Genomic DNA, 26,456 nt, shown 5'->3' on the forward strand with positions numbered 1-26,456 from the left:
TGACTAGGAACTTCCTTTAGGAGAATACAATTGCTTTTATTCACATTTTGCAATGAGGGAGAAACTGTGACATCAAAAACAATGAGGGGAAACTCAGAAGAAAAGTACAAAACTAAACTTTGAGGATTTTGAATTATGTTTAATAATATGAGGGAGATTTCAAATATCTAGAATATAAAAGCGCTTTTGCTTTAGATTTCCTATTGCCATCAAGAAGTAGGAATAATTCTATGATTATTCAACTTAATAATTATTATCTAGGCCACAGAAAAGGATGGGGCATAGCTAGAGCCATAGTTAATAAAATGATCCTAATATCGTTTGGTCTTTTGGGGGGATTACGACAAAAATGTTCTTGATATTTTTATGTTAATAAAATGATTGCAAAATGTTCTTAATTGTTTTGTTCCACCAAAGTCACAGAGAGGCCTTATCTTCCTTGTCATCCTCCAAGATTATGTCCAGCAGGGTCCACCATGGCAGGGCAGTGCGGGTTGCGTCAGTCCCAGCAGGACCAAGCCATGGGGCAGTGCCAGGTAGCTTCTGGCCTTGAGAAATCATTTTCTTTTTTTTTATTTCTTTTTAAATTTTAATTAATTAATTAATTAATTTTCCTTATTTATTTTTTGGTGGAAATGGGGATTCAACTCAGGCCCTTGCCCTTGCCAGGGAAGCGCTTATTCTACTGAGCCATCTCCCCGGCCCCCGACAAGTCATTTTCTTTCTAACAGCGAGTCTCCAGGTGAGCAGTGTGTGCCCAAGAGGGAAGCCCGCACAAAGGCTGTCTGTCCCTAGTTCAGTTTAGTAGTTCAGTTGTCTGTTTCGGAGCAGGAAACTTTGGCCAGCATATAGTAGAATTTTATCGTTTTTCACTTGTTCTAGTTGCAGAGACACTAACTATGAAGTTAGATATATTCCTTACTTATAGAAAAATACACGGCATTCATTAATTACCCTGTGCTCACTCACATGATCACAGAGAAAAAAACTGAAGAAACAGCAGCCCCCAAGAACGTATCCCAAGTATGTGATTTATAAAAATATCTTTGTAGGCGGGATCCCAACGCGCTGCCTGAGTGGGCACGTGGGTGGCTTCGGGTGCGAGTGACCTGTGGTGGCCACAGCAGCGGGAGAGCAGGGGATGCTCAGGCAGGGACGACGGCGGACGGCCGTTTGGAGGGGCTGATGGGCGCATCGTGAAGACGGAGGTGGACTACCGGGCCACGGTGGACCAGCGTCTGCCCGAGTGCGAGAAGCTGGCCAAGGAAGGAAGACTTCAAGAAGTTGTTGAAGTCCTTCTCTCTTTAGCAAAACAGACTTGTACTGCTTCCCATACGGTGTCTACATACTGGATATTAATAGTGAAGATGTGCTATGAGGCTAAAGAATGGGATTTACATAATGCAAATATTATGCTTTTGTCTAAAAGGAGGAGCCAGTTAAAACTGTTGCAAACATGGTTCAACAGGGCTGGGCTTATGTTGAGGAAATCACAGACCTCCCAGTCAAACTTCGGTTAACGGATACACTGCAAATGGTTACAGAAGAAAAGATTTATGCTGAAATTGAGGGTGTTCAACTGACTAAAACATTAGCAACTGTAGAAGAGCGAAATGGTAACATCAAAGAAGTGGCCTCTTTCTTACAAGAGTTGCAGGTGGAAACCCATGGGTCCATGAAAAGAAAGAGCAAGTGAAGTTTATCTTGGAGCAGGTGGACTGTGCCTGGCTGTGAAGGATCACATTTGGACCCAGATCATCAGCTAAAAGATTAATACCAAGTTTTTTCCAGGAAGGAAACAGAAAAATTAAAGTTAAAATACTATAATGATTCAGCTGCATTGGCATGAGGGAGTCCTATCTATTTGTAAGCACTACAGAGCAATCTGTGACACTCCATATATACAGGCAGAAAGAGAAAAATGGCAAGAGGCTCTGCAAAGTGTTGTTCCCCACATTACCCTGGCTCCTTTGAGCAAAGAACAGTTAGATTGGGTTCACCAAATAAATGATGATAAGAAGTTAGAAGAAATTCCCAAATACAAAGATTTCCTAAAGCTTTTCACCACAATGGAGTTAATGTGTCAGTCCATACTTCTTGAGGACTATGGAATGGAGTTCAAGAAAGGTTCCCTCAAGAGTTCTGTGACAGATGTTTATGCCTGGACAGAAGATGATGAGAAAAAGTGGAAAGATCTGAAGAACAGAGTTATTGAACATAATACTAGACTAATGGCCCAGTACTACACTTGGATCCCAGTGGAAAGGATGGCACAGCTTCTGGGTCTTCTGATCATGAGTCAGAGGCTTTTCATTGAATCTGCTAGTTAACAAGTTCATATTTGCTAAAGTTGACAGGTTGACAGGAATTATCAACTTCCAGAGACCCAATGAGACAAATAATTTATTGAGTGACTGGTCTCAGAAACTGAACTCATTGATGTCTCTGGTTAACAAAATCACATACTTCATAGCCAAAGAAGAGACGATGCATAATCTACCAAAAAATACTTTTCAATAAGATTGCCAAGATTACAGTATCTACATACTAGCAACTAAGAGATCCAACAATTGAATATTGGAAAATAGCCAGTCACCCATATCTCACGGCTGTGGTCATTGCTGGTAGGTGTGACATGTAAAGGATTTATGAAGGAGCCACGTGCACCTTGTAGCCCGAGGACTGTGACCAAGGCAGATAAGTATCTCCTGCATAGCTTGAGGTTCTGTGTCAACACAAGATCACCCAGAGATAATAGGTGTTACATAAGCTTGTGTTGCCAACTACAACAGAAAGCGCCAGGATTCATCTAAATTCCTCTAGGGCTAAGAAAATACAAATTATGACAGTTGCCAGGAGAGTCTGTTTAGTATGTATTTCTGAAAGAAGGGTTTGATTATTATCTGAGGGTGAGCAAAGGCACTGACTACTCACTAGGTCAAGGCGAAACAGAAGGAAAAAAAAAACCTAAGCTGAACAGCATCTCCTTAATTGGCACAATAATTTTATCTCAATCAAATAAAATGTACCACAGGTATGTAAATATTAGCACATGTATGATTAGCTGGAAAAGAAAACATCACAAGCGTAAGTCCATCCTATGGCACTCAGAAATGAGAGGGACTGAAGGGAGACCTCAGGAAATAAGGCTCCGCCACCTTCAGCATGGCTTTTAGTCCCTTCATCTGTCCCTAACACATGCCTTGTGCTTTCCCACCTAGATATTTATCATTTTTCTAGAGTTCAAGAACTTTCTTTTTATTAGTTCACTTGCACCATGGATGACTGCTCAGCTCACCTCCTGTGACTGCAAGTGTCTGGCTTCTCAGTCAAGGTGACTCCTCTGTCACTGCAGTCCATGTACGGCAATAAAACCCCAACTTCCCTACTTTTTTACCCCTCAATTTCCTTCTCTCTGTCACATTTTATTTCATCAGAAAAACAATTATTTACCCTTTATTGAACAAGAAGTACTCTAGGTTCCTCATTGGCCATTTTCTATTTAGGAAATGAGAAGTTGAGACATATTTTCAAATACATTTCTTCAAAGAATTACCTAAGCTCCTTGCTTCCCTCATTTACTCCTCACAAACTTGTGTAGTTCCCTTGTCTTCTGTTTATATCTAAGAAACTGCTTTGATCCAGAACACCAACTGAAAGTTGGTCAGGCCACAATGGGGGCAACTTAATTGCATTTCACAGTGTCTAGGGTTTCAGCAAAACTATTTGAAGACTGGAGTTCAAATCACCCGAGTTCTTGTTTGGACACATTTATGGAGGGCATGATGACTGTGAGCTGAGACATAAACTGGGAATCTCAAAGGTGTCATCTGGGCCGTGTCACAATATGGTGACTGTCTTCCAAAGATAAGCATCCTCTGAGATAGAGAGAACTAGGTACATATCCTAGCCTCAGAAGTTACATAACACCATACCTGCTACATCCTATTACTCAGTAGTTACAGGTTTCCTGTTAAATTCATTGATAAAACTCAGCTGCCTATATGTATTATGTTTTCCTTTTGATGTCTGGTGATATTGAATGCTTGGAAGACCCATTATACATTTATGAGAAACAGAACCCTGTTTCTCATTATTCTGGGTACAAATATCAAGGTCTTGGCAGATCCAGTGTCTAGTGAAGGCTTGCCTTGCTTTAGATGGTGTCTTCTTGCTTAAGAGATGAATTCTGAATTTCCACATCTTGTGTCATAGTTTGGGATTTTGCAAGAAGAGTAATACAATAAAGAACATTTTAAAAGATTATTTTACTGAGACTCACCTAAAGAATCATATACAAGAATGCAGGAAATCTATCAACACACCAAAGACCAAAGAATCCAGCTGAGGGCCTGGATCCCACAATAATGTCCTGCATGCATCCTGCTGAAAGCCTAGAGCTCATAATAATGCCTTTTCCAAATCCAATTGGCAACCTAGAGACCAAAGGATCTGTGCTAGCAGGCTGAAGAACCTGTACTGAAATTGAGGATACAACACTCAACGTAAGTACCAGAGCTCCTCCCAAAAGTACCACAACCCTCCTCAGTGACAGTAAAGTCCTGAGCTCCTCTGGTAAGAAGGAAAGCTGAGTTCTCATCAGGAAAGCCATGGGACAAACTTCTCCAGGATACTGAGCTGTGCACCATCTTCCCCTCTGGAGCCAAGAAGTGATGCTCAAAGAGAAGGCTAGACCTCTCAAAAGTGAACCATAGATGTTATCAGCTACAAGGCCCAGAGCTCCTCCTATGAAGAGAACAGCCAAGTTCATCGGGAAAGCCAGCAAGATAAGGTCCTCCGGCGGAATAGCCCAAGAGAACCAGCAGCTCCCTGATAGCTTCCCAACATCTTCCCTCCTTCTTCTCCTCCAGTTCCACCTCTTATGCTACTAGCCACAGTTCTCAGGTCAGCCCCTCACACCCAGCACCATCCTAGTTCAGTTCACCTTGGCAGAACAAGTTGACCATCAGTTGGAAGCCATCACATCATGGAAGGAGCCTCCTCTCTCCCCTCCTTTTTTTTTTTTTTTAAATGCGTTTAGTACAGGGGTCTACAGGGTCTCATTACATAGATTGGACTCATGGAGATCCTCCTGTTTTTCAGCCTCCTAAGTGCCATGCGCCACCACACCCAGCCTCAGTTACCATCTCAGTGCACTCCAGGGGTGGGGTTGGCACAGCAGGCTAGGGATCAAACCCCTGGCTCCTGAATCTGCCTAAACAGGCACTTTAATTTACTGAGCCATCTGGTCAGCCCATCCCTTCCTTTCTAGAAGGACCCTAATCGTCTCCCCATAGCCTTGTCACAGTACTATCACCTTGAGCATCAAGTTTTAACATAGTTTGGAGGGACCAAAACTTCTTACCATGTAATAACCATGCAAAATACTGTTGAAATGATTAGAATTTATATAACTGATGATTTCACCAGGTTTTATTCACCATAAATTCAGTTCAGACCTACTCATGTGTCCTTTCCTTAATATTTCAGTTACATTTGATATTGATAGAAGAGCATGCCTTTTTAAAATCTAGTTCTAGAAGTAATACTTAATAATTTCCCAAGCTAAAACTTGTAAACTCATTTATATTAATTTCTTATAATTTGATTTTTTTTTTTTTTTTGGTGGAACAGGGGATTGAACTCAGGCCCTTGCACTTGCCAGGGAAGTGCTTATTCCACTGAGCCATCTCCCCAGCCCCAATTTCCTATAATTTGAATAAAAATAGGTGTTTATTAACCCCACCTTGAGTTAATTATATTATACATTCATTCTGAAAACTTTAAATATTTTAAACAATCTTAGTAGTTCTTTTCATTTTCTTTTGGCATAAATTTCTTAAAAATATATCTATTTTTCTAAGAATTGTGTTTATTAACTCTATGGTTGTACTTTTTCATTTAAAATATGATATATAGGGCTGCCCAGATAGCGCAGTAGACTAAAGCATCTGTTAAGGCAGAGCCCAGGGAATGGGGTTTGATCCCCACAGTGTGCAGTGCTGGCCCCGCCCCTGGGGTGTGCTGAGACTGCAAATGAGACCGGGCGTGGTGGCACATGCCTGTAATCCCAGCACTTTGGAGGCTTGAAAACAAAAGAATCACTACGAGTCTGATCTGTGTAGTGAGACCCTGTACAAAATATATTTTAGAAAAAATAAAATATATGTTACCTGATTTTTTTTCTTGGAAAGAATTGTAGTAACATCAGAATAATTTTAATGCAAAGTGTAGCTTTCAAATAAATAAACTATTACCTAAGAGAAGAACAGATTCATTGAAGAGCAAGTAGAATTCAGTGAAATTAGTACATTAGAATGTAAGTGCAAAGGTAAAGAAGAAAAGCATAACATTTCCTCAAAGGGCTAAAAAGAGAATGAGTAATAATTCAGCAATCAGATGGATGATAGATGATAGATAGATAGATAGATAGATAGATACATAGATACATAGATACATAGATACATAGATACATAGATACATAGATAGCTGAGGACCTACAATCAGGCTGGCAAGTAAACGTCTGCACTGCTATACTGCTTATGGCATTATTTATGTTAGTCAAATGTGGAACTGACTCTTATGTCCACAAACAGATGAATGAAGAAAATGCTGTATAGTTCTACAAAGGAAAACCACTTAGCCTCTAAAAATGTGGCATCCAGTCACTTATGAATGAACCTGAAACATAGTGGGCTAAGTGAAATAATTTAGGCATAGAAAGACAAATACTGCGTAACTTCAGTTACATGTGACACCTAAAATATTTATGAAAGTGGAGCACAGAATGACAGGTACCAAAGGCCAGTGAGGTGACATGAAGAGAAGTTGATTAGAGGGTATAAAGTTCCAATTAATTGGGAAAGATAAGAATTCGAGAGTCATTGCACAGCAATAGTAAAAGTGTATCGTATAAGCATATTTCAAAACTGTTAAGGTATAGATTTCAATTGGAATTAAAATGTATGTGAGAGGCCAGAATATGTGTTTCCACTCAGAAGAGAAAGTGCTTCCCTGGCAAGCATGAGGGCCAGAGTTCAATCCCCAGTTCTGGAAAAAAAAAAGTATGTGAAACCATGGATTTTAAATTTCTAAATGCAACAATTGCAAGAGAACATCATTGGACTACATTCATATGCATATTTATTTATAAGTCAAAAGATTTTAAAAGAGAATAATGGAATGTTTTAGTCATTCTTTGTCACTTAGTTACAATAACTATCATTCACAATTTAAATGATGAGAAATTCACGTTGACTCCTGTTTGCAGCCTATGATTAGGCCTGGGTCTATGGCAGAGTGACAAGGCAGAGGGACCTAGCACAGAGGGGGCTCACATCGTGGTGGCCAGGAAACAAGGTGAGAAGCAAAGAGCTGGGAAGGAGATGCCTCCCTGTAGGTCCATCTTCCAGAGCCAGCTACTTCTACCAAATGCCACTTTTTAAGAACAATCAACTACAGAGCTTCTTGACACCATCACCTTCCAAAATCTCCACCTGTGAGCACGGGAGGTCTTTGCACAACATTTATGACCAAAACCTAGCATTCCACCCCGGGCTTCAAAAGACTCACATACATCCCTTCATGTAAAATGCACTTAGTCCATCTCTTAAGAGTTACAATTAGAACTCTTAAATTAGGACCACAAAGTGAACATTTATTAGTTTTACACCACTGGTGAGAGAGATGATCTATGGCTAATAGCACTTATTGTGTCTCCTTTCTTTTATCTTTTGCCCCCTCCCCAGTTTATCACTCTATGGGCTCCAAATTCAGTTACACTGCAGACAGAAAACATCCATACTAATTAACTTGGAGTTTAGAACAGCATATCAAGTTTCCTTAGTAAATTCTAAATATTTGTAAATTATAATCCCTGAGGAATGGAGTAGTTATGCACATGTGAGCAAAAAGGTCTCATCTACTTTGTGTTTCCAAGTCATCACCCTATCAGGATTTACCTCATTGTCTGAATAGATGCTTAGATTTCAGGCAAGGTAAGGTGAATTAGTAAATATATTGGCATGTTAATTCATTTTAATTTACCCCACAAATCAAAAAGTATTCTGAGTGTGGGAAATAAGGGTAACTTTAAATTAGTGTCTACATAGATCATTAGAGAATGCAACATACTACGGGGACACAGCTTGTGGATGTCTATCAAGAGTTCTGGGTTCTATGAGTGCCTGCCACAGTATAGTACAAATGCCTTTAGGTCATTCATCTCAAAAATATTTCGATTTCTTAAATGATACAGAGATTTCCAAGGTAAAAGCACACAACAAAACACAATTTTATTAAAATAAAGTTGAATTATGCTCTCAAACGTAAGTTAGTTGATTAACAAAATACCTCACTTTAAATTAAAATGTTTTTTTAATGAAAGTATATATCCTGGATGCTCCAATTTTTCTAGAGGTAAAATAAATTGTAAAATTTAATTATAGAGAATTACTTTGCTGAAAACAATAGAATGTCACAACCATTCAGTCATGAAGTCAGGTATCCTTTAAAGAAAAATAACAGAACACAATAATAACTACTGTTTGTGGACCACTTAAACAAAGCCAGCATGTAAGAACTGATTATGTTCGGCAACATTTTACCTTCTACCTCAAAGAAATATTGTTCACGGAAGCTTACCTTAAAGCAAGGATCATAATAATTCCTTAAACATCAAATGTCTCTTACAAAACATTTTTGACGATAAAGTGAAATTAGCCAGATATCTTGCTGTTGAATTTCCTTTTTGAAACTACATATAAGATTAAAAAATAAAGACCTAAAACAAATAGTTTAATCCATAGCAATGTAAATTTATATTATATTGTGTTTCTGTTCTGTTCTGGGCCATGCCATGCCGTTCCATGCTGTGCTGTGTCGTTCTGTTCTGTTCTGTTCCATCCCATTCCTTTTAGCCACACTGCTTATTAAGTTCTACCAGGAAATGACCTTGATTGAAGCCTACACATAAATCTAAAATCTCTGTGTGACCTGTGTTCAGCAGCACCTGAGATGCGCCTCCAGCCTCCTTTCTGCCTGCCATGGGCATGTTAGAGGACCTCCCATCAATTCGGGCAGAGTTTATATACAGATTGTGGGACTCTCCTCTGGCCACTTTGCTGCCTTTCTCTTGTAACACTGGTTGCTGTGGTCCCTTCCTTCTACATTAGGCAAGAAAGTAGCACGCCTTTTCTTGAAGTTATTTTCTGACCCAAGGACCTGCTCCGACATGAGGATCGTACTCCAGGGGGAATTCACTCATGTCACTTGCATCCAGGTTTCAATTCCCTCCTAGAAACTGCTCTCTTTGGTTCATTTTCTGGAGCCCTTTATAAGAACTTTGTTTTGCTTGAGTTTTGCACGAAGTTCATAGCAGTAGGTGTAAGAAGCACCACACAATGGGGAGAAGAACATATTTTTGTTTGTGGTTAGGAGAGCGCATGAGGGTTTCTGGGGTCTCGCTCAGGTCAATTTGAGCCTGGGAATTCTTTGACATTCTTGAAATATGCAGTTGTATGCACTTAGTTTATACTTTTAGAAACAAAGTCCAAAATCTACTGTGGAAGGGGTTCCCAGAGGCTACTGAACTCATCAGACACCCACAAAAGAAGTCACGTAGGAAAGGGACAGGGTGGAGTGGGAAGAGAGTAGCTGACCCTGTGTGTGGACATTTCTTCCCAAAATAAATGTGCTGTTAAATATTTTAGGAACTCTTAAAGGTTCTGTAATCTTTTCATTCTTACCTGATTTAAAAGACCTTAAAGATTTAAAGTACAAGAGATATTTAAAAATCCCCAAAATAAATACCCTGATGATTCATCCTGGTGTCAATTTGAATACGAAATGCTTAGTGGCTGTATGTAAGGCAGTGCTGGCTGTGTCTGGGTGACTGACTTCCTCAACAGGGAAAATTCACCTTAGGGGTTGGTGGCAGCAACCGATAGGCTTGCAGCCTGGGGGAATAAAAGAGAAATATATATATATATATATATATATATATATATATATATATATATATTAGTTAAGTGATACAGCTACTTTCTCTTAGTTCAATGAGAAAAAAGGCTTGTACAAATAGGGTTTAGACAGGATATCATGTCTGCATCTTGTCCTCTGAATAACCACTACAACAACAACATGCAATGTATTAATTATTGTAACTGTCCTACTAACCTGTTTTGAAAACTGCCTCATTGCTATTTTTTTCACATTAAAATGAATAAAAATATAAAATAAAATAAAATATGGCCACAATAAAAAGAAAAAGGAAAACAAGGAGGTTGGCTCAATTTTGATCCTGCGGAGGATTTCCAGTCTTCTCCATCATCTTTGACTGTCCCTTTCTAGGCTTCCAGAGCAGACTCTTCAGCTTGCCATCAGAGACCCTTCATCTCTCCACAGGGCCTCACAGGGGACGCTGCAGTGAGCTCCAGGCCTTGCTCCCCTTTCGGCTGGCTCCTCTGCCCTCCAGCACACAGAGGGCCAAGGAGGCAGATGTAAGCCTACTTGATAAATGCCTCACGTGTCATACACACATTTTATGTTAAATCAGTTCCTTCAATGAATCCTAATCAAAATACCTTGGTATTTCCCTTCAGTAAATATGTCTTACGTTCACTTGTCTATGACTAACAAGCTTACAAACATTTTATTATTATCATCTAATGCCTAATTTATACTCACACTTGCTCAGTTGTCCCAAAACTGGCTCTTCCCACTCACTGCTAAAGCAGGATCCCACGAGGTCCATTTCTTTTCTTTTAATCTGTATTATTCTCATTGCTCAGCAATTGTCTGCTGAAGGAATCAAGAGTCCCATCTTGATTCTCTGACAAAACTCTGGATTTGTCTATCACTTTCCTGTGATTCTATTTAACTTAGTATTCTTATCTGTGTGTGTGTGTGTGTGTGTGTGTGTGTGTGTGTGTGTGTGTGTTAGTCCTCTGTGGCTGCTATAACTGCACCCCACAAACGTAACAAATACTCATTTCCTTATAGTTCTGGAGTGGAAAAATAAGATGTGTCAGCAGAGGTGCTGTTTGCTTGGCTCTCTCCTCAATTGTTCCCTTCTTCTCCTTCTTTTTTTTTTTTTTAACTTTGTTTGGAACAGGGTCTTGCTACCACCAAGCTGTCTCCCCAGGCCCTCTTCATGATGTGTCTTCTGATGGCCTTTTCTCTGTGCCTGCTCACTTTTGATGTCTCCTCTTATTACCACATCAATCCTATTGAATTAGGGCGGCACCTATATGATCTCATTTCATCTAAATCATATCCTTAAAGTACCAGTTCCAAATTCAGTCACATTGGGAATTAAAGCTTAAATCTATGACTTTCGGAGCACACAATTAGGTCCAACATATCTTGTAAATAAGAAGCCAGAGATAAAGCCCTGATGGATCTTAGGTTAATCAATTGTGTTATAAAGTAATACAGTGGTGATATGCTGAGTTTTGTATAAGGTGTAACATGGACTTGCTTATATATGTGCATATGTATTTATAAAATTGAGGTTCTTTATTCAGGAGTTAATTAATTTCATCATTTCCTTAAGAAATTATTGCATAATTTATACCTATTCATATTTACTCTAATATTGAAACATTATTGTATTCCAGGAATAAATCTTATCTGATTGTTGTATATTCTTCTTTTAATGTATACTATAAATTTCTAATTATTTGTCATATTTTAAGATTTTTATAAAAATGGTCATGTGTGATATTACTTTGTAGTTGCCTTTCATTCAATCACTAACTCTTGAATCATTGTTATTTTTGTTTCATAAAATAGTTTGGTTAATTTCATCTTTTTTCTGGACTCTAAAAATAATGAAATACCACAATTTTGCCTTTTCCTAAAGAATAATGAAAATTACCATAAGTACTACATTAGCTGCAGTTTATGGATTCTGACATATAATTTTTACTATTTTAGCAAGCTATAATTTTGTTGGCTTTTTCTTTTTGATTGAATAATAACATGACAGAAATTCTTATATCCAAGTACAAAGCATTGTAGGTCTTTTTAGTTTGGTGTATTGAGTCTACAGGGTATTCTTCCCCTTATGTCTACTTTCTAGACTGTAATGAGGCCTTTTATATGACCCAGTAGAAGCCCAATGTGGGAGAAGAGTTTCATATACACTTGGGAATGAGGTATATTTGTTATTATCATATTATTCCATTTCTTCTTCATCGCAGTTGGTAAGTTAACATTTCAATGATTCCTTCTTTTTTTTTAAATCTAGTTACAGGTACTTTATTTACAAATATTTAGATTAATAGCATTTTATTACATCAAATGAAGAGTACAGCAGTCTGAATAAATCCTTCTGTCACAAAAACAGTAAGACCCACAGTAGTTAACTTTGGGAATCAGGGTACTGCAGCTAAACAAGCCGAAGTCCTCAGTTTGTGATTGCTACCGTATATCCCAATGGATGGCTTGTTTTGTAAATATATACACACACCAGCAGGTCATAGTTCCTGGGCAAATCCCTAGTGATGCAACCGTGTAAGCCAAATGGATCACTGCCTTTAAAAGATCATATCGATGTACTCCAGGAATCTTATTTTTAAAAAAGTTAAACAAAGACAAAAAGATGAGTCCACAACCCAACCAAATCCTATTTTTCTGCACATTCCAGTTTTGGCTTTATTTAACATTGACTACACAATACTCTCGAACTACATATTTATAACCCAGAAAGATGAAATTATACTTTAATGTCCGTAATGAGGGATCTTAAGTGTGTATTTTAAACACAGCAGTTGAACTAAGTGCATTTCATAAGGTATGTTCCAAACTGCCTGCCCTACATGTCAGATATCTTTTCAATTTCCAGCCAATGAACATACAACAAACAAAAATGAAGGAACTTAGTAAAACAAATGTCTGTTGTCTAAAGATTGTTTCTCTTGCAGTGCATACTCTTTGAGTGGCCAAACCACCTAGTAAAATGTGTAACTTGTTTATCAGCACAAACACTAAATCATTATTAGAAACATTTTCCCTTTCACAAAACAATTTATGCCAACGTGACATAAAATAGCCCTTTATACTAACACAAGGGATAACCCAAGGTTCACTATAGTGTTAAAAATGCACAATTTAAAATCCCCTAACAGCAGACTTGGGGTTCTGGCTATCTGGTTCAGAATCTGACCAATCCAAGAAGAGAAAGGTATAAAAGCTTAAAAAGTGCAATAATAAACCCAGCCTTTTTTTCTTTTTCTATACAGTAAGGCAAGAATGCAGCCTGTAATGCAAAACGTATACAAAAGAGAAAAGCAGGTTAGCACATTGCCAATTGCACAGAAAATCAGCAGATAAGCCACAGTGCAAAGATGGAATGGAATCTGCTAGTGTTACACGCTGCCGCCAGCTCTTTCTAGCACAACATCTCCAAACACTGCCAGCACCACGGGTGGAGCCAGCACTACCTGGGAGGTGCAGTCGTATCTACTTCCTTGTGTGAAAAAGGAGGGAGTAACATGGTCACATATAGGTCATACTGTGCAAACTGGTTTTTTATACTGTTCCAATGCCAGTAATTAATTTATTTTCTTCATTAAAATAATATACACAGAATGTTTTGTTAGTTCAGTTCCTTCAAATTTTATACATATTTACTTTCTGTTAAAGAGAAAAGGATAAATGGTGTAAAAAAATAAAGCTATTAAGCACAAGAGAAAAGATAAATTCATATTTTCCCTGTGCAAGGCTACCACAGAAGCAAATATAAAGAAAACTGCCACCCCACATGGAGTTTATCCAACAAAAACAAAACAAAAGCAGGTATTGAACCTCTTCTCTACCATCAGAAGTCATTTCACAGCCATGAAATTATCAGCTACAAGACATACTCATACAGTTAAAGATGGGAGGAAAGGCCTGAGAGATCATCAAATTAAACAGTAAGACAAAGCCTTGCAAAAGAGGGAGGACAAAATCATCAAGTCCAGCCTCAGTGCTCACTTTAAATCATATATTGGTGACATACCTATCACAAGGACAATCAAGGGGGAAAAAAGTCTAGATTTACCATGCAGGAGAGATTACTCTACTTGCCTTTGATAACTTGACTACATCTAGTTGTTTAGCAGTTTAGTATTGTTAAACTGTTTTTACAACAGAGTTTTTTTGCTTTTCTTTTTTAATTAAACCCAGTAAGATGTACAGAAGACAACGAGGCAGTAAAAAAGTACCGCTTCCAACAGATAGAGGTGAAAGGTCAAATGAGGGGCCCCAGCAAAGAGGTCACTAGCAGCCACAGCCTTCTCTTTGAGGTTGGGGTTCACTGTTAGTCGGCCTCCCTGTGGGGCTGAGGGTTTGTGTTGCACGCCAGACTCAGCAGCATTCAGATCCAGACTTCCGTCCTGAATGTTCTGATCGATTTTCTTGGCAGCCTCCAGGAAAGCATCTTCTACGTTCTCTCCCGGTTTTGCACTTGCTTCAAGGAACAATAAGCCATTTTCTTCAGCAAACTGTTTGGCTTCTTCATATGTAACATCTCTCTGTGCATCCAAATCTGCTTTATTTTCCTATGAGAATTATTACAGTATTTGGATTGGTAAGATTCCTTGCATCTGTCAACCAGCTGCTTAAATGGTTATATGTACTCCTTCTAGCGATATCACACACCATAAGTGCACCTGCAGCTCCTCTGTAGCAGCTTCGTGTAGCAGCTCTAAGCCGCTCCTCTCCTGCTCTATCCCAAATCTGCAGTTTGATTTTTTGGCCACCAACTTCAGTAATTCTTGTACCAAATTCAACACCAATTGTGTGAGGACAATCAGCCATCATTTTTTTTTTCTGTAAATTGATGAAGCAAGTAAGATTTTCCCACTCCCATGTCCCCAATAATAATATATTTAAAGATGTAAGAATAGTTGTATGGTGCAGTTGCCATGGTGGTACTGGGGGGCTGCTGGTGGCTGGGCAGCTTTCCGGGCGGGAGGGGCAAGTCAGGACGAGGAAAAGCAGGGCGGACGCGGCAGGAGAGGGGATGGGACGGTCGGCCGAGGCCGGCTGGTAGGCGGGCTGGCGGAGAGGTGCAGACGCACACGGGCAGCAGCGGCCGGTGCCTCCCTCGGGATCTTCTTCTTCGGGGTGGTCCAAGATGGTGGCGCTCCCTGCACAGGGTTTCCTGTCACCTTGATTCCTTCTTACTCTTTAAATTCCAGGCTAAATTTACCTTAGGTGTAATCAACAATATGACCTCTTGTTTTCTTTTTTCATTTTTCTTTTACAAAGAGAATAAAAAATAATTTTATTTTATTTTTTATGAGCAGAATATATTTATTGAGAGAAAGAAAGCTCCTGTCCAAGAGAGGGACAGGAGGGGGGAGGAGTGGGTAGTTCCCCCTAAAAAATAATTTTAAGCAAACATTAGAACCGATACAGAATTTCATTAATTAGCAACATGACTTTTACTCCATTGTCAGGGCCTACAAATTCACAATGGCCAATTTTGCATCCTTCCTTAAGGGAACAATGGAGGTTTGGGATGATCAATACTACCCTTCTGAGTTTCCCAAATTCAAAAGGGATAGACGATCCACTCCCACCACTTAAGACTAAATTAGGACAACTATGATATAAGAAAAAAAATCCAGGGCAAGACCCTTCCTAGTACAGGGTCATCTCTGCCCTCTCAAGTCACCCCAAGATGATCTGTTGCCCCTGAGTCACCATCTGTAAGTCTGCCCCTGACCTTCAATCTTCAGCTAGCTCTTGCCATCATTGCCTACATTCAATTAATAATGACTGGCTGAGAGTCTCTTCCTCTTCCTGTCCTGAGGCATTGATTTCCCAGACCCCATTCATGCAGTACTAAATTTGTCTTTGTTTCTCCATTCCTCCTTTCACCCTACCCCTCAAAACAGATCCCCATTTGGGGAGTGTGGCCAGGTCCCTGGTATAATAGTATGTATTCTGATTGTTTCCACTCTGTACATGAAAAAAACTAAAGCACAGAGTTTCAGTAACTTTTGGAAGATCACACACCTTGTGAAAGGCACAAGCGAAAAAGTTGTCAGTCTCTTTTGGAATTGGGATGCTTAATCAATAAGCTTTTCTCTGGATATTTCCAATTTGCTAAAGACACTAATTGCAGTCTTACATCATTGTAAGGTAATATGATTCTAGGTGTGAAATCTCTATATGCTTATCTCTTCAAGGCCTACACTTACACTCTGGGATAAATTAAATAATAGTCAAGTCTCAGTGTTAGTAAATAATGCCAAATGCATTAGAAGTGCATTTCTAAAACATAACTCTGGGAGAATATCATTTTTGCTTAGGAAACAAACCTTTAACCAAGGTCAAATTTTATATGACTTTTTCAGAGTTACAGTAATTGTTTTGTTCATTCAATTTTATTTTTCAACCTTTTTGATATGATATATATATTGGATATTAGCAAGAATAATCATGAATTTACTATTTTAGCATTTTAAAACATCGTAACCAAAATAAAATTCCTAAGAAATGGCTCTTTAATTTTAAAGAATACAATTCCTCCTCAAAGATATTATTCCTAAAACAACTATACAGTTTTTGAATTGTGTATAGTATTCCACATTTCAAAGACAGAGGTAAATTATGTACAAATTTTCTCAAAACAAAACTAAAATTTCACCTATTCTTAGCTACAACTATATTATAAAACATAAAAATTCTTACTCTTCTAAGAAAAACAAATTAGTGCTTAAGAACAGTACCAGTACTGAAATAACTGTTGAACCAAATACATCACTAAAAGCTATTTTTAGGTCTTCTTACAGATAGACACCCGAAGGATGAGACATAAATATAATACTAATATGAGCACATATATCATGCTGAGAACATTTTAAATCATAACAAACTGGTCTATTAGTATGGAATCATATAAAGAAATGAATCATTACTTCCTGTAATTAAGATTGATTTTTATCCTTATGTAATATATGATAGCAGTAATAATTTTACACATTAATATGAAATATTTTATACAGCACTAAAAGTATTTTTCATAGAAATATGTAACTATAAAGTCTAAAATATAAGTGCTATAACATTTGTTGCAGCAGAAATATATGAGACTTAACAGTTAAAGTGGATATTCAGCATTTGAATCTCTAAACGCTATGAAGAAGAGTTTTTCCATAATTGTTCCTAATTTTTCCATATTATCTAGTATCAATTGGTATTACTTTCAAATAATTCCAAAGTGCTATAAAGTTTTGCTATAAAGTAGAATAATGATTTGTTTCAGAGTATTAACAATTTAAAACTGAAGGCACATTTCTTAAATAACCTCAAAAATCACAAAACAAATGTTGCTAATTCAACCCCACAATATCATAAAGAAAAATTCATAATGTCTCTGTTGAAGTATTTCTATAAGATTCGAGAAATTATGCTGAATAATATCAAGTTCTTTGCTAAATAACCAGGATATTATATGATTTCTATAATTTGATATAACAGCTACAAATTAAAATGACATGTTAACAAAATTGCCCAGATGCATGTAAACAATCTACATAACTACTACATTTATAATTAGTCCAAAAAAAACACTACATTGCCATAGAAAATAATTATACATATCTTTACAAGAAAAGTAAAATTAAGAGTTTCATGGTTCTACCTTCCCAAGACTAAAATTGAAAACATTTACTACATGTATGAAATCTTAAGGTAAATAACAAAACTCCTGTATTTGGTTTAAATCCCACTATAACTCTCTAGACTAACAATTGACAGAGTTCTGAGATTTTCCTTCAGAAAAGGTTCAGAAAGTCACATGCATCCCCCACAATAATAAAAAAAAGAGTGTAAATGAATGTGCAGGTGGGAATTTTAGAATCCATGTCAAACTTCTCATTCTTGCCTGGAAGAAGTTCCTATGTCACAGAAAAGAATCATCTTTTGAATCATTTGTCACTATTAATCCTCCTTTTTAAACCTATAAGAAACAAAGTCTCAAAAAATTTCTGGCATTTAAATAAAAATGCAGAGACATCTTGATAGGAGCCGGGTGATCGACTTTGAATCGCTTCTTCATAATTCTGAGAAAGTCCACTTTGGCAAAGTTTACTAAACAGAGAATGAGAAATTCATTGTCTTCAACAAATTCCATTTCAAAGTAGTTCTTTAGAGACAGAATAAAAACAAACCAAAAAGGTAAAAACTATGAAATAACCACAAAAACTACAGGTGAGACCTATACTTGGACCAGAAGAAAAGGAGGTAGTTGGAATTAAATGGCACATTTCCAGGAGCAAGCGCACAAGCACATTTCCTCCTCCTCATCTTCTTGCTCTTCAGTCTGTCGTTGTGGTCCTGGTGAGACATCTCTTGCCCAGTTAGTGGATGCGACCCATGCGCTTCTGTCCTGGAAATAATGGCATACATCCGTAGCCGCCACACTTAGAGGGGGTGCTTTCCTTTCATAGGGAGTTCCTTCATAAGATGGAACAGGATACATTATGTCTCCTTGACTATATCTGATTTGGGGACCAGTGAGTGGAGGCACAAGAGTCTGCATAGCAAAAGGCAGAATAGCCTGAAAATAATTTTATCATCTTTGGGGGTGTTTTTGGAATTCCTACAAACTCTTCTTGAAATAGCTGATGCTGACTCACTTCCTTTGGGGATACATTAATTGTAGCCAAATTGTTTTGTGGCACTTGATGATGAGATGCCAGGTTAGCAACGTTACTTAGCAGCACAACAATGTTGCTTAGCAACAGGATGACTTCCTAAACTTTACAGTCTTACTTACCTAAATCAAATTTCAAAACTTCAGAGACAGCACAGATGGTTGTAGGATTTCACATGTTGTATATGTAAAGAAAAAAAATATTCAATTTAAATTTATTCTTCTAGCACAAGGTAACCTGTTTTATGCAAAGCAATTCCATTTATATCTATGTTGCATGTTCTTGCTATTTCCTTCAGTATTGACCCCAGCTGTTCTTTTCATTACCCACATTCAAAAGTTCTCTCCATATACATTCTAATCATAATTTCTTCTCAATGGAGGAATGTGCAATAAATAAGTAATCCCCTCATTTTAACAACAAAATACGATGAGAGGAGAAAGACAGAGTGATAAGAGGTATAGGAGAGAGTGAGTTTGTGTCTACGATAGTCTTGGGGATATTGTTTTCCTTTTCATAGCAAACACTAATTTTAGAAGGACTTAAATGAAGAATATGTATCTCCAATAATAAGTTAGTTTTTCTTCAAAAACTGACATATCACCTTGTGTTCGTGAAGAACTGACAATGAAAATAGTTATCACAGTGTTACTTATGAACATAATTTACTTAAAACACTTAAAATTTTCAAAATAATAGAACAGATTAAGGATATATTACATATACATGATGATATATTTCAGCATATTGATTATGCGATATCCATTATGACAAATATATTGTATTCTTATATGCTATTTAACATGACATATACTCCAGTGTATTAATTCAGGAAACTGAATTTAAGCATTTAATTTACTTATGATAGCAAGGGAAATAAAGATGAAAATTTGGATTTTAATTCAAATTTGGTTGGCTAAAAAGGCCATCAATTGGTGGTTAAATAAATGTGATATACATGTATACAATGAAATATTATTTAGCATCAAAATGAATAAACCTGCATACTTGTTATAAAATAGGTGAGGTTTGAAATTATTATGTAAAAGAAACAGAAAAATCAACATGTTTCATGATTGTATTTATACAAAAAGCGCACAAGAGGAAAAATCATGCTTTCTTGGAGCTTGAAGGAGAGGTAGGGATATGACTGATAATGAATATGTGATTCTTCTTGGAGTAAAGGAAATCTGATCCTATGCAGTTATCATAGTGCCTCAGTAGTATAAATCTGCTAAAAACCAAGTAGTCTGCAAAATTCCCACTTTAAATTAAAGAAAGGGTAAATAATAAATGATAGAAGAGAAGACATAAAATCAGTAAAAAAAGAAGTGGTAATAACAATACAGATTTAATGCCCTCCTTATCAACTACCTATGTCATTTCTCACATAATGAGAAAAATAATTTAAACGTAAATAGTTTCAGAAAACACCCAGAATATCAACAGCAGTCCTGGATAACAAAAGCGAGAAGATGGCATCACAGTCTCCGATTTGGAGTTATGTTATAAAGCTACAATGATTAAAATAACTGGCACAAAACAAGTGTATGGATGAACACAATTGAACAGAAAAAGCATCAATAACCCAGGCATGTATAGATATTTTATCTTGGATAAAGAAAGCAATAATATACATTGTGGGCAATATAGCCATCTTATCTTCCACATCGGGGCCAAATATGCTTACTGGAAGAAAGATAGCCTCTTCAAAAAGTGGTGTGGGAAAAACTGGCTCTCTACATGCTGAAAACTAAAACTTGACACAGGTCTATCACCATGCACTAACCTAAAGTCAAAATGGATTAAAGATCTAAATATTAAAACAGAAACACTAAATCTCCTAGAAGAGAAAGTAGGTGGAAATCGACATAAGGATAGGCAAACATTTCATGAACACAAATCAAACTGCACAGGAAATACTTGAAAGAATTAACAACTGGGACCTCCTCTTATTAAGAAGTTTCTGCACATCAAAAGAAATCACCAACAGAGTGAATAGCCTCTTTAATAAATGATGCCAAAATGTGGATATCTACACGCACAAGATTGAGCATAGATGCACATAGCTCCAAATGCAATAAGCTACAATCAGAATGGAACAAAGATCTGACTGTTAAAGAGAAACCATCAGCTTAAAGGTAAAATAAGTCCAACTCTTGAAGTCATAGATGGGGGAAGAACTTTGTGGACAGAATCCTAATGGCACAAGAAATACTGAGAATCAACAAATTGGATGACATAAAATTAAAATCTTCTGCACAGCAAAAGAAATGACCAGCAGAATGAAAAAGACAACCTACAGAATGGGAAAATATTTTGCTAGCTACTCCTTAAGCAGACGACTAACATCTTGAATACATAAAGAACTCACTAAAATTGGACTCCTCATAATAAACCCCCCTCAAAAAAATGGGAAACTAAAATGAATAGACACACATCACAAGAAGAAACACAAATAGTTAATAAATAATTACATAAAAAAATCCTTGTCATTGCTGTCCATCAGAATAATGCAAATTAAAATTACACTGAGAGTGCCATCTTATCCCAGAAAGAATGGCTAAACGACAATGACAGATGTTGGTGAGAATGTGGGGAAAGAGACTGCTTCTACATTGTTGGTAGGAAAGTAAACTCCATTTACTATGCTTCTATGATAACTACATTTCTTTAGTACAATCACTATAGAAATCAGCATGGAGATTCCTCTAAAAATCAGCCACTAGAAATTTCATTTGGCCAAGCTTTCCCTTCTAGGTATTTTCCCACAGCCATACCCATGTTTATAACAATGCAATTTGTAACAGCTAGATTGTGGAAACAGCATCCATGCCCATCAACAAATGAATATGTTAGGCAAATAAGGTATTTATATACAGAGGAGTACAATGCTATCAGAAAGAAAGATAATTTTGATGCATTTATAGGTACACGGATGCAACTTGAGAACATAATGCTAAGTGAAGTAAGTCAGACAAACAAATTCAAATATTACATGGTTTCTGTTATTTATACATATGGGGAAGAAATATAAGAGACAATTAGAAAAAAAGTAGTTTAAATATTTCCGCAAATTATATATTTTATTGTTTCAAGAATATTTCAATGTATATGCTAAATTGTTTCATGTGCAGTTTATCTTAGTTTATTGAATAGAAAGTTTGTTTTATTTATCTATTTGCTTATTGCACTATGATTTTCTTTAGTTTAAACCTTGTACTCATTATATAGTGAACAAGGGTCCAACATTCCAAGAATATATAATCCTGTTAATGTGAATTTATCTAAAAATAGAGCATCAAAATATATGCAGCTAAGATTGCCAGAGTTAGGGAAAATGAATGGTTTTGGTAATATAGTTTGTGTTCTTAATAGTCCTGGAATCCAAATGAACAGATTCAGCAGGCAGGCAGTATGACAAAGCTAACAGCACTGCCCATCAGCTGACAATAGTAAACGGCAGATTACTATACTTAGCCAGAGCAGATGATGCATTTTTTGCAAGTTATGATGAAGGATTAATCAAACTAGAACACATTCCAAGCCACAAAACACACAATTAACTAAAAAGAATAGTGCTCAAAACAACAGAATTAAATTAGAAGTCTATAACATGAAACTATCCAAAGAATCTCTAAATACTTACAGAAAAAACCATACATAGCTAAATAGCACAATGATCAAAGAAGATATTCTAAATTAATGCTAAATACTTGGAACTAAGTAAGAATGCAAATAAAATTTATCAAGATTTGTGGAATGCCTTGAAAGCAGTCTTAACGAGATTTATCTCACTGAATGTATAAACTAGTAAAAGATTTTATTTTGATAACATAAACTTCCATTTTAGAAAACTAGAAAAAGAAGAGTGAATTTAATTCATACTAAGAGGGAAGAAAGAAATAATGAAAAATTAAAAGAAAAATCAATACAATAAAATATAAAATAGAGGTGTTTGGCAAAAGCAATACTGATTCATTAAAAAGAATGAGATTGATACATCTCTTATTATGGTAAGTAAGAAAACTGGTGTCACAAATTACTAATACAAAGAATGAAAACTGAGACATCAGTATAGCTTGTATTAACATTAAAAAGATAATGAAAGGCTATTATGAACAACTCTCACAAATCTGATAACTCAGAAGAGAGCCAATTTCTTGAAAGACACACTTTGCCAAAATTCACATAGAAATAGAGATAACATTGAAAAGACTATAATTATTAAAGAAATGACCCCTTAATAAGCTTCCCTAAAAAATAAAATGCAATGGATCTACATGAGTTAACTCACAATTTCTACTTAATAGTGAAGGAAGAAATGACACCAAGATTTACTTCACTTCTAGAAGATACACACACAGGAAATACTTCCTAACTCATCCTGTGGGGTCACAATTATCTTGAAACTAAAAGCAGATGCAGAGATTACAATGATCCATCTAAAATCTCTTTGAACTGAAAAATAATTATACCAAAGTTACATGACATTAAATTAATATATGAAAGTCAGTTGTCTTGTTGTATACCAGTAACAAACAGGTGGTGTATGAAATAGAAACACATTAACATTTACATTAGAACCCTTCAGAAATGAAACCCAAGAGTATGACTCTAGGAACATGCCTACAAGATCTATAAAAGAACATGATGAAATTCTATGAAAGATGCCAAGAACTAAAGGAGAGATGTTTCATATTAATAGATAGGAATCGGTGCAATTGTTGCAATATAAATTCTACGCAATTAATCTATAGGTTATATTGAATACCAAACAAAATTCTACCAAGTTACTTTATGCATATTGAAGTTTATATGAAGAAGTAGAAGACTCAGAACCAACTCCACACTGAAAGGAATAAAATTAGAGTACTGATACAAACTGACTTCAAGACCTACTTCACAGTTAAAGAAATCAAGACACTGTAACATTTGAAAACAGAATAGACAAATCATGCTAAGGGAATGGAACACTAAGAATAATAAGCCCACAGAAATATAGTAGACTAATCTTTGGCCAATTAATACATTCCAACAAATAGGGAGGAGATAATCTTTTAAAAAGTGGTGATGGATGGACATATACATGCCCAACAATTAATACAGAAACAGAAATTTACTTTTCAAAAAAACTAATTCAAATGTGTCATAGGATGAATTTAAAATTCAAAACTATAAAATCCCCACAGTATAATGATGGTGAAAACCCCAGACGATCTTGGATATTTCAATCACATTTTTAGAATCAATGTCCAACTTACTCATAGTAAATAACTGATATATGAACTTCAATTAAAATGAACAACTTCTGCTTTGTGAAAAACAAAATACAGACAATGAAAAGGTAAGCCACGGTGCTCATAAAATATTTGCAAAAGATATAGCTGTTATAAAAGCACAATTTTACAAAATGCACAAATAATTTTAAAACTAAATAATAACAAAACCAACAATTGATTTTTTCTTTTTTGGAAAAAGAGAAAAGATCTGAGTAGACACCTTGCCATAGAAGTATGATGGCAACAGTGAAAAACATGAAAGCAGACTCAGAACTACTGTGAAAAGTGGCAGGAACAATGAAAATAACTATGTTTGAAGCAAAGGGTGTTTATTCAGAGGGCAGTTATTCATAATGTGTCTGTTCTTGTAATAGATTTTTCAAAAACTTAAGCATTTGTGTTTCATGTCTTGCCTCATGTTGAAAAACAAATTCTGAGCTGCTGCCTGCCCACCATTTATCTTTAAGGGAGACCTTCTGAGCTGCTGTCCACCATCCTCAACTTCTCAAGAGCTTTACTGAGCCTCTGCCCACTCCCCACAGTGGGAAGATACCAAGATAATGTAGAGCTTCATCCCCCCAGTAACCTGAGACCAGCAGAAGACAAGCTGAGCCCCAGGTGACCTGAGAACCCCCCACATACACACACCATCCTGGTAGCCTTGCTGAGCATGAACCAACTCCAGAAAAACTGAAGAAACCTGAGACACACAAAGCTTCTGGAGCCTTTTTGAGCCCTATTCTGAACAATCACATTTGTGAGAACATAACCGAACTGCAACCCACTTCCCCCAATTGTCAAAGAAGATGTGCTGAGCTCCAGGCAGTGGCCCTGAGCTCTGTTGACCCTTGGGAGCTTTAATAATGTCAAAAATGGGACTCAGGAGACAGCTCAAAGGTCTAATTGCCTTCCTGAAAAGCACAAGGACAAATTCTCAGTGCCACATGCCATATGGGCCCTGCAACCCTGGGCACCCAGGGTGGTGGTGCACACCTATAACCCCTGTTCTCGAAAGATTGAGATCAGAGGATAGTATGAGTCTAAGCTGTGTAGAGAGACCCTGTACCAAATAAATAAATAAATAATAATAAAAATGAAGGAAAATGTCAAAATGAAAGAGGAAAACACAATCTCAGACCTCTAGTCCAAGCAGAACAAGTCAAGGAGAGAAGAACATAGAAGAATTTGAAAGTTGCACACCTGAAATTTCTGAAATGATAGCAACTGAGGTAAACAAAAAATTCCATCTGGATATAGAATAAATCAGATCACAAACTCTCAGATAAAAACAAAATGACAAAAATCACAAAAAAATTACTCAACACATCTAAAGGAGAATCTGACATACAAACAAATGAGGAACTTTAGTTAGACAGAACCAAAATAAATCTATAGCTAGGCACATAATAATAAAGATCACAGAAGTTCAGCACAAAAATAGATTATTGAAAGCTGCTAGAGAAAATAAAAAGACACCTGTAATGGAAAGCCCATCACAGCAGATTTCCCAATACAAATGATCAACTCAAAAAGAGCTTGGAGTAAAGTATTTCATATCCTGAAAGAAAACAAATTCTAATGCAAATTGATGTGTGTTGAAAAACTATCAAATTTAAAATAAGATCCTTCTACGATAAAGAACAACTGAAGAAATTAATGACTACCAAACCAACCCTATAAATAGTATTGAGAGATATTCCAAGAAGAGACAGAAATGACCACAACTCCAAGAACAAAAATTGAAAGGAAACACCAAGCAGAGTAAGTAATTAAACAGAGGGTAAAAGAAGGGAACCTCTATCAGGAAAACAATGTGGCAAAATAAGGCAACTCATATCAGTTATAACCATAAATGTAGATACAATTAATTCACCAATCAAAAGAAACAGACTGGCATAGAGGATCAATAAACAAAATCAAACAATATACTGAATACAGGAAACACATTTAACTCAAATGGAAATTCATAGAGTGAAAGTCAAAGGATGGAAAACAATACATGTGACAGAAACCCAGAAAAAAGCAGTAGTAGCTATTCTGGTAGCTGACAAAGTGAACTTCAAACCAAGATTGATCAAATGATATAAAGAGGATTACTACATACTTGTTAGGGGAAAACTGCAAGAAGAAGAGATAGCAAGTATCAATATATATGCACCCAACCATACAAGACCAATTTTACCAGATATGAAAACTCAAAGGAGCAACAACACAATTGTAATGGGGGACTTTAATACCCCACCATCACAAAGAGACAGATCAACATGACAAATCAGCAAAGAAATAATACTACTAAACAAAACACATGAAGAAATGAATTTAGTAGAACTTTACAGAGTGTTCCACCCAACAACATCAAAATACATATTCTTCTCAGCTACACATAGGACTCTACACATAATAGGCCATATACTAACATGTAGAGCATGTTTAAGTAAATGCAAAGGAATTGAAATCATCCCAGGCATGTTATTTAACCATCATGCAATGAAACAGGAAATTGTTGACAAAAGAAATC

General features: G+C 36.6%; 2 pseudogenes; one reads left to right on the forward strand and one right to left on the reverse strand.

Moving 5' to 3' along the window:
• The first annotated feature begins 476 nt into the window (after positions 1–476).
• On the forward strand, positions 477–2,520 carry LOC101579729 (annotated as a pseudogene).
• Positions 2,521–13,937: 11,417 nt separating this feature from the next.
• Positions 13,938–15,006, reverse strand: LOC101564083 (annotated as a pseudogene).
• Between the last annotated feature and the right edge of the window lie 11,450 nt (positions 15,007–26,456).

Source organism: Octodon degus, unplaced genomic scaffold, assembly GCF_000260255.1.
Source record: "Octodon degus isolate 3935 unplaced genomic scaffold, OctDeg1.0 scaffold00095, whole genome shotgun sequence".
Taxonomy (NCBI): Eukaryota; Metazoa; Chordata; class Mammalia; order Rodentia; family Octodontidae; genus Octodon; species Octodon degus.